This window comes from Crotalus tigris, unplaced genomic scaffold (genome assembly GCF_016545835.1).
Source record: "Crotalus tigris isolate CLP2741 ecotype Arizona unplaced genomic scaffold, ASM1654583v1 scf7180000019275.859293, whole genome shotgun sequence".
In the NCBI taxonomy this organism is placed as follows: Eukaryota; Metazoa; Chordata; class Lepidosauria; order Squamata; family Viperidae; genus Crotalus; species Crotalus tigris.
In genome coordinates, this window is record NW_024097467.1 from 567120 (window position 1) to 576046 (window position 8927).

Consider the following 8927-nt stretch of genomic DNA (forward strand, 5'->3'; position numbering starts at 1 on the left):
CTACCAGAAGTACAGGCAGGATTTCGAAGAGGCAGAGGAACTAGAGATCAAATTGCCAACATACGCTGGATCATGGAGAAAGCTAGGGAGTTCCAGAAAAACATCTACTTCTGCTTCATTGACTATGCAAAAGCCTTTGATTGTGTGGATCACAACAAATTGTGGCAAGTTCTTAAAGAGATGGGAGTACCAGACCATCTCATTTGTCTCCTGAGAAACCTATATGCGGGTCAAGAAGCAACAGTGAGAACCGAACACGGAAACACTGATTGGTTCAAAATTGGAAAAGGAGTCCGGCAAGGCTGTATACTGTCACCCTGCCTATTTAACTTATATGCAGAGCACATCATGAGAAAGAATGATGAATCAAAAGTTGGAATTAAGATTGCCGGGAGAAATATCAACAACCTAAAATATGCAGATGATACCACTCTAATGGCAGAAAGTGAAGAGGAACTAAAGAGCCTCTTGATGCAGGTGAAGAAGGAGAGTGCAAAAGTTGGCTTGAAACTCAACATTAAGAAAACCAAAATCATGGCATCCGGCCCTCTCAATTCCTGGCAAATAGATGGGGAAGAAATGGAGGTAGTGACAGATTTTATTTTTCTGGGCTCCAAGATCACCTCAGATGGGGACTGCAGCCAAGAAATTAAAAGACGCTTGCTCCTGGGGAGGAAAGCTATGGCAAATCTAGACAGCATACTAAAAAGCAGAGACATCACCCTGCCAACAAAAGTGCGTATAGTCCAGGCCATGGTTTTCCCAGTTGCAATGTATGGCTGTGAAAGTTGGACCATAAGAAAGGCTGAGGGCAAAAGAATTGAGGCCTTTGAACTATGGTGCTGGAGAAGACTCCTGCGAGTCCCTTGGACTGCAAGGCGTTCAAACCGGTCAGTCCTAGAAGAGATCAACCCCGACTGCTCTTTAGAAGGCCAGATCCTGAAGTTGAAACTCAAGTACTTTGGCCACCTAATGAGAAGGAAGGATTCACTGGAGAAGAGCCTAATGCTGGGAAAGATTGAGGGCAATAGAAGAAGGGGACGACAGAGAATGAGATGGCTGGATGGAGTCACTGAAGCAGTAGGTGTGAATTTAAATGGACTCCAGAAGATGGTAGAGGACAGGAAGACCTGGAGGAACATTGTCCATGGGGTCGCGACGGGTTGGACACGACTTCGCAATTAACAACAACTAATTTTATTATTATATTGATATTGAGTAGTTGAAAGTTTCTATTGATTAAGGAAACTTATATTTAGATATATAAATGAATGAATTTATTTGAATCTATTTGATCATAATATTCTACATAGATAGAGAGGGAAATTTTAAGAAACATTGTGTGAATTGTATATTTATCATGTTATTGTTTCTTTTATAATTGACCACCATATCTCCACGCTGGCTCTTAAGCTTCTGTTGGTGTAAAATGGAAAACTAAAATTGTTTATAAAAAAAATGAAAAATAGACTTATAACCAGGAATATAAAAGTGAATATATATTTTCTTCTTATTCTTTTTTCTCTTACTTCAAAAATAAATAGGAAATTCTAAAACCCTAAGGGAAATAAATATTCCTTTTTAAAACAATGAAAAGATTTATTTCAGAAAACAGAACATATATTTTGGAAATATTTAGAAAAGAGGAAAAACATACACATGATTTGTAGCTTATTTTGAAATATTTTTGTTTTAGAGATGAAAAATGTCAAAATCAGAATGATCTATGGAAGTCAATCAGTACTTTGTTTTACCTGAAACCACTGCAATAATCCTTCTTATAAGATACAATAATGGAACTCTATCAATTAAAACTTTTGAGAAATTTTCTTGTGTACATGTTTCTCACAACACTGAAGAAAACACTTCAGTTTAAACTTCTTTAGCTTCTAGTTAGCAGCTTTTTTCTTAAATCTGTAATCCCTATTAAATCAACTTTGGTTCAACATAATATACAACTATAGGATAAAAAAAGATGAAAAATATCACTATATCTTTCAAATGCTTCCAAACTATCCTTGCTTCCAACATACCCATCCATGGCTTTGTACATTACCTTTTGTTCTTTAACCTTCTTATATTTCTCTCTTTAATATCTCATCACTTTCATCCATAGCCAGAGATTCAACCTCCACAGATACATAGTTGTGCAACTATTCTATAACTAAACCAATCCATATTAGTATTTCTTCATTTATACCATCTATATTAGATGTCTCACTATTTTTTTTACCATTTTTACAGAACTTATGACTTTCTTTTATATTTTTTACATATTAATATTTATAGCATTCATTTTAATTCCACTTTCTGACATTTCACTTTAACTCTCATATAATCTACAGGCAGTCTTCACTTAATGACCACAATTGGGACTGACAATCCCATTGTCTAAGTGATATGGCATTGAGGGAAACATCATATGACTGCCAGACATGGTATCAGTTTCACTGCGGTCATTAAGCAAATCACCTGCCATTGTCAAATGAGACATCACATGCAAATTTATTGCTTGCTGCTTCTCTACTGATTTTGTGCAATCGTATATGAGAATTGCCTTGAGTGATAAGGAGAGGAGATGCTGTTAAGGAGAGACAACAGAGGAGAGCTCACAGTTGTTTAGCAGTCAAAAAAGAAAGATATTTAGAAAAGACCCACCCTGATGGCTAAGAAAATTTGCAAGATTCAGTTAATGTAGTCTTACAATAAAGTAGAATTAGCTCATCTGGTTGTGTTCCCTGTCTGATTTACCTGACCAGCCTAACACTTTGATTGTCAGAAGCCAGTTGTGAAACCTGCAGATAACAATCATATGAGCATCAGATGTTATGATGGTCATAAATGTGTGCTGATTGTAAAGCACTTAATCACGTGACACAGGGATACTGCAGTAGTTTGAAACTTTGAAGACAAAATATAAAATTACTATTCAGTGCTATCATAACTTTGAATAGTTGTTAAAGAGGGCAGTCATTAACCAGAATTACCTGTATATATTTTTTTCTTCCAAGATTCCATTATGTTATTTCCATCTCAAATCATTGTATCACTACAGAGAAGAGCAACAAAGATGATTAAGGACTAGAGGCTAAAACGTACAAAAATGTTTGCAGGAATTGGGTATGTTTAATGAAAAGGAAGATTAAGGGTGACATGATAGCAGTGTTCCAATATCTTCTTTCTTGCCACAAAGAAGAGAGAGTCAAGATATTCTGCAAAGCACCTGAAGGCAGGACAAGAAGCAATGGATGGAAACTAATCAAGGAGAGAAGCAACCTAGAAGTAAGGAGAAACATCCTGACAGTTAGAAAAATTAATCAATGGAACGACTTGCCTCTAGAAGTTGTGGATGCTCCATCACTGGAAGTTTTTAAGAAGAGATTGGATAGCCATTTGTCTGAAATGGTATAGGGTTTCCTGCCTGAGCAGGGGGTTGGACTGGAAAACCTCCAAGGTCCCTTCCAACTGTGTTATTCTGTTACTTATTTCTAGTTCCATTCACTGTATTGCAAGTTTTTCTTTGACTCTTTTCACATTCTCTGAAAAATACTTTTCATTGTCATTGAAACAGCTCTTCATTTTCTATGCCTCTTTTAATCTTGACTCTCTTTGGGCCTCTTTGACTACATTCCTGCAAATATGTTTTTGCATTGCACATTAACTTTCATACTCATTTATCAGCACTCATTTTATTATCTGTGTGTTTTCCTCATCCAAAGCTGTTTTCATTCCATCATTCCACCAAACATTATTTTCATATTTCCCATTAATATTTAACTTCATACACTTCTGAAACATTTTATAGTGCAGGGGTCCCCAACACCTGTTCCAAACCAGGCTGAGGGAGAGATGAGCATACATGCATGGGTGAAGCTCCACTTCTGTGAGCAGCGAGCAGGCTATGCACACTAGAGGTTCCACTTGTGAGCGTGCAAGGCACTTGTGCATGAAGCTCCACTCACATGGGTGAAGGGCACTTGTGCTCAAATGTGAAGCTTCATTTGTGCAAATGAAGCTTCAAGCACTAGTGCCCTCCACTTGCAAAAGTGGAAGTTTACACAGGAACACAAGCAGTGGTGGGATTCAAATATGTGAACAACCAGTTCTCTGTGTGGATGCCGCTTCTGGAAGTCCATTCTGGGCCTAGGCAACAAAAAAATAGCTACCGGTTCTGCTGAAGTGGTGTGAACTGGCTGAATCCCACCACTGAGCACAAACACCCTCTGATTGCTCAAGTGGACTTCATGAGCAAGCACAAGACCCTATGCTTGTCTCCATTTGAATGAATGGAGGATGAACATTCATGCTGCTTGCACAAATTGGACTGTGCACATGCTCCTGCCACTCACACATCCCCCTCCGGGCCAAGCCAGAACCTCCAAGCTGGAAAGCTTAGGGACCGCTGCTGTAGCATACTTTTTTTCACTCTGTACCAAGTAGCTTCCATATGGTTTTTCCTTATGCAATCTATTTTTCCAATACCTTTTCAAACTTTTTAATTAATTTAATTAACCGGACACGTGATATGTGTATTTTTTTCTTTTTTTCTGTTATTTCTTATGCTAATTCTTGGAAATTCATTGAACAAGTTTTAATGTTGTTCTCCTAAGTTATCTTACAATTTGTTGCTGTTGCTGTTTGTTGCTGTTAGGACAGAAATGGAAACAGGAAGCTCATATTTCTTAAGCATATGTTAGACATGAAGAATGGATGGACAGAGATAGGACTTATGGTGGTGACTAAGTGGCATAAGTGAAGTGGTCTACTGAAAAATGCCCTCATAACTACTGAATAAGTTCTGGTGGAGCTCTGTAGCAGAAGTAATAGGAAGGCCACAGGTTGTGCGTCTAAGACTTAAAAAAAGATTGAATATAATAATATTCTATAGATACTAGTTAAATAAAATTGAACATATAGATATCATTAATCTATAACTTAGGGCTCAGATCCCTATAGATTTTTTTCATTCAGAGTTTATAGGGAAATAAAGTTTCTGTCAATATGGATGAAAAGTGACATCATATATATTATGCAGCCATGATTTATGAACTGTGATTATGTCTAGTAAATCTTTTACTAAAGTAGCAAAGAACATTTCTTTAATGTAGGCTCTTTGCTTTGCATTTTGACTCAGCTGTATCTCAAACAGATACTAATCCTCATTATCTGAACCTTACACATTTATAACCCCTAGGCATCTGAGCTCAGTGGGTCTACCAATGCATCATTATATTAGTGTAATCCTATAAAAATGCCCTCCCAGCACTTTGATGGTGGGATCACATATTTTAGCTTATCTGTTAATTTATTTAGAAAAAAAATGAAGCTGACCAGTGACAGTATCCAACAAATTCTAAAGGCAACAGACTTTTGAAAAGGCAGTGGGTACAGGAAAGCAAACTGTATTCCAAAGGAAAACCACAGGTGTTTTGCTCTCTCAATTTTCATCTGAAAAGTCATAACTAATCTTAGTATCAATTCAATCTTAAATATTAACCTTAATTTATCCACTAGTTCTGGCCCAACAATTGAAGCTTTTCCAATTATTTATATCCAAATGTTTATATTGTTGATATAAATTAGTGAAGAAAACTTTCTTTTTTGTCTCGGTAGTTTTTCTACCTTGCAACATTAGATATTTTTTTGAACTTCTATTTGGGGCTAAATGAAGTAAATCAGAATTCAGGACTATTGTCAGTTTTGAACATGTGAAAAAAAAAGTTAAAATAAATAAATAAATAAATTCTACTTCTATCATGATTCTCTCCTGGGGTGGGGAAATGAATGCTATTTACAACCAGCAGAATTTTATTTGCAAATTATAGGAAGTATTATTATTTACAGCAGCAGGTGGCTTCTTTTCATTGCCATTTGCACTGTCAATTAGCTCAAATTTGCTGCAGCAAATGTACTATGTTAGGAGCATGTTTTATTCTCTATATTTACAGAAATATAGTTCCAATTGCTTGCATGATGAGATAAGCACATGCAGCAACTGCCATGAATTTTTATATTGAAAATCTCTGGGTCCTTGGAAAAGACACACATTTAGACAAATTATTATTGCTCATGTTATGAACAGGAGTACTAAAAAGAACCAATGTCGGATTTTTCTCTGACATATTAGCTGAGACAGATTTTGACAGTAGTCATCAAATTATAATTCAAGGAAATATAGGAGTCATCACTGAGATCCCATGACTTTAAAAATTATAATGGTCAACCAGCTGTGCATACCCATTGGTGAAATCCCTATCCAGCTTTGGAATGTCTCCAATATCTCTAAGTTGGATCTTTGCTTTGATCCAGGTTGAAGTGGACTGTTGTTGTTGTTGTTTTTTTTTAAAAAAAAAACACAAAACAGGACAAGCCTGAACCAAATGTATTTATGTCCAATACATATACTTACTGGACTGCATATAGCATATAAGAAAAACAATACAAAATTTAAAGATTTACAAGTTCAGTTTGGTGTAGTGGTTAAGGCATCAGACTAGAAACTAGGAGAATATCAGTTCTAGTTCTACATCAGGACAAAGTCAACTGGGGGACTTTTGGCCAGCCAATCCCTCAGCCCTAGGAGGAGACAACGGCAAACGACTTCCCAAAAACCTCGCCAAGAAAACTACAGGAACTTGCTCAGGTAGTCAAGTCAAAAACTGATTCAAAGGCACATAGATGCACAGACACAAAATTCAGTTTAAAGTAGCATAAAAATATATATAGCTACAATAAAAAAAAATATTATTATTAGTGGGTATTCCAGAGCCTTGCACTGATTCCTGAAAAGAGATTGACAAAGAAATTAAATTAGACAAAGAAAATAATGTATAATATGGTCTGATATCATATGATGCTTAAAAAAACGCCCAAGAAATAGAATAAGTCATTAATCCTAAAACACAACTAAGAATAACAATAAATTTCATTTTACTGCTTTCTCTCTTATATATTTTGTAAAATGTCTCCCTAAGAAATCATCAGGGTATAAAGAATGGGCAGAAAAGAAGGTATAGAAGATCCGCACAGTTTTTGTTCTGAATTGTCACAGTAATTCCTTTTCATTTAATTTAGTTCTTTCAGCCACTCATGCATATGCACAGGTGAGATCTTACCGTTTATATGTTCATTTTTTATTATCAGGGTCAGAATGACTGAATTGTGCAAGTATTTTACTTGGCTGAGTGGATAATGAGAGGCCACCAGTAACAAATTTATAAATGTTTCTGACAATGTCCCCAAATGCTGCCAGCATCCAAGAGCTTGTCTACTTGTGCTAATTGGCTCTTTGCTCAGATAAAATTAAGCATTGATTCAGATATGACCATTTCTGCTCATCTCTGGTGTGATTTATAGCCTCTCCTGCTTTGCAAGTTGGAGACATGCATTGTATTAAACCTGGGATGTTTTAGAACATGGTTTACAATATGTTGGTGGTCAATGGCAGTCTTAAAAACAAATTTAGATTTGTATTTAATAAAACAACAAGAAGAAAAATATTAGGGAAAAAGGAAAAATGAAGAAAAAAGCAAAACAATTCTACATATTGTATAAGGTTTCTCATATATGTGCGATCATCCATTCATAATCTATCTCTTTGAACAACTCATTTGTAAATTGCAAGTAATATCAGGTCTTCAGCCACTGAATAAATTGGGGTCATAAATTTATCTTTCTAATGCTGAAGGATTTGTTTCTTACATGGGATTGGAGAATCCATTTTCGTTGTCCAGTGTTTAATTTTGAATGCAATGAATGTTAAAAGCCCATTTGGTGTAATGTTTCGGGCATTAGAGTAGAAACTGAGAGGCGGTGAATTCTAGTCCTGCCTTGGACACAAAGCCAGATGGGTGTCCTAGGGCTGGTCACTTTCTGTCAGCCCTAGGAAGATGGCAGCAACAAACCACTTATGATAAACTTTGCTAAGAAAACTACAGGGACTTGTCCTGGTAGTCTCGAAAAATCAGACATGATTGAACAGAAGGGGGAGAAAGATATATAATTCAAAAGAATATGAATGTCTGAAAATATTAAACCATGTCTGAAAAAAAAGTTATTCATGATTATATTTTCTCAGAATGTATTAATTTTATGACATCAAAAACATGGTTTAATATTGTATCTTTCTCATAATCCAACAATGCCACAATTTACTCATCCTTATTTTATATAAATGCAGTGAAGTTCTGAGAGGTCAGTGGAGTCCATTCAGTTTTAGAATCAGTCCTTTTGCTGATATGTTGCAATATATGGCCTTTTACTAACATATAGATATTGCCAAGGTTGTGCATTAATGGAAAAGCACTTTCTTTTGAACTGAGGACAAAACAAGTTTAAGTATTTTGTGTTTTGTAAGAATCAAAATTCTGTTTCCTATACAGAAAAATGGAAAGGTGTGCCTTTTGTTTTTCACCAGGTAAGCAGTTAGAATAACAATTTAAGATGCTTTTATTTCCAAATTAAAAAACCAATAAGTTATTATGAGGTCATTTTAAAAAAAAAACTTATGAAATTATGGAAGTATATAATGGAGATAGACAAATAGATTGGCTATAAAAATGTCACAATGAACAACAACATACAATATGATTTGTGTCATCATAGCCCATAAAAAAACAATAGCAAAATACAAAGCAAAGCCAAACTTTTCTATTACCTGAATCTTTTTTTTTTCTTCGTAATACTGAAGGATTGTATTTGAAGCCTCCCAGTCATGCTCAACCATATAAAGCAACATAGCCTTGCATTTTGCCTGCAACATAAAAAAATCAGCATCAAGAACATTAATAGAATCCACAAATGAGAATCCTCAAATGAAAGCTCAAGTATAATATGAGGGCAATTTGGAACTAAACCTCCATTTGGTTATCAATGACAGACACTCACAGATACAGAACTTTTATTATACACATTAGAAAACTACAACA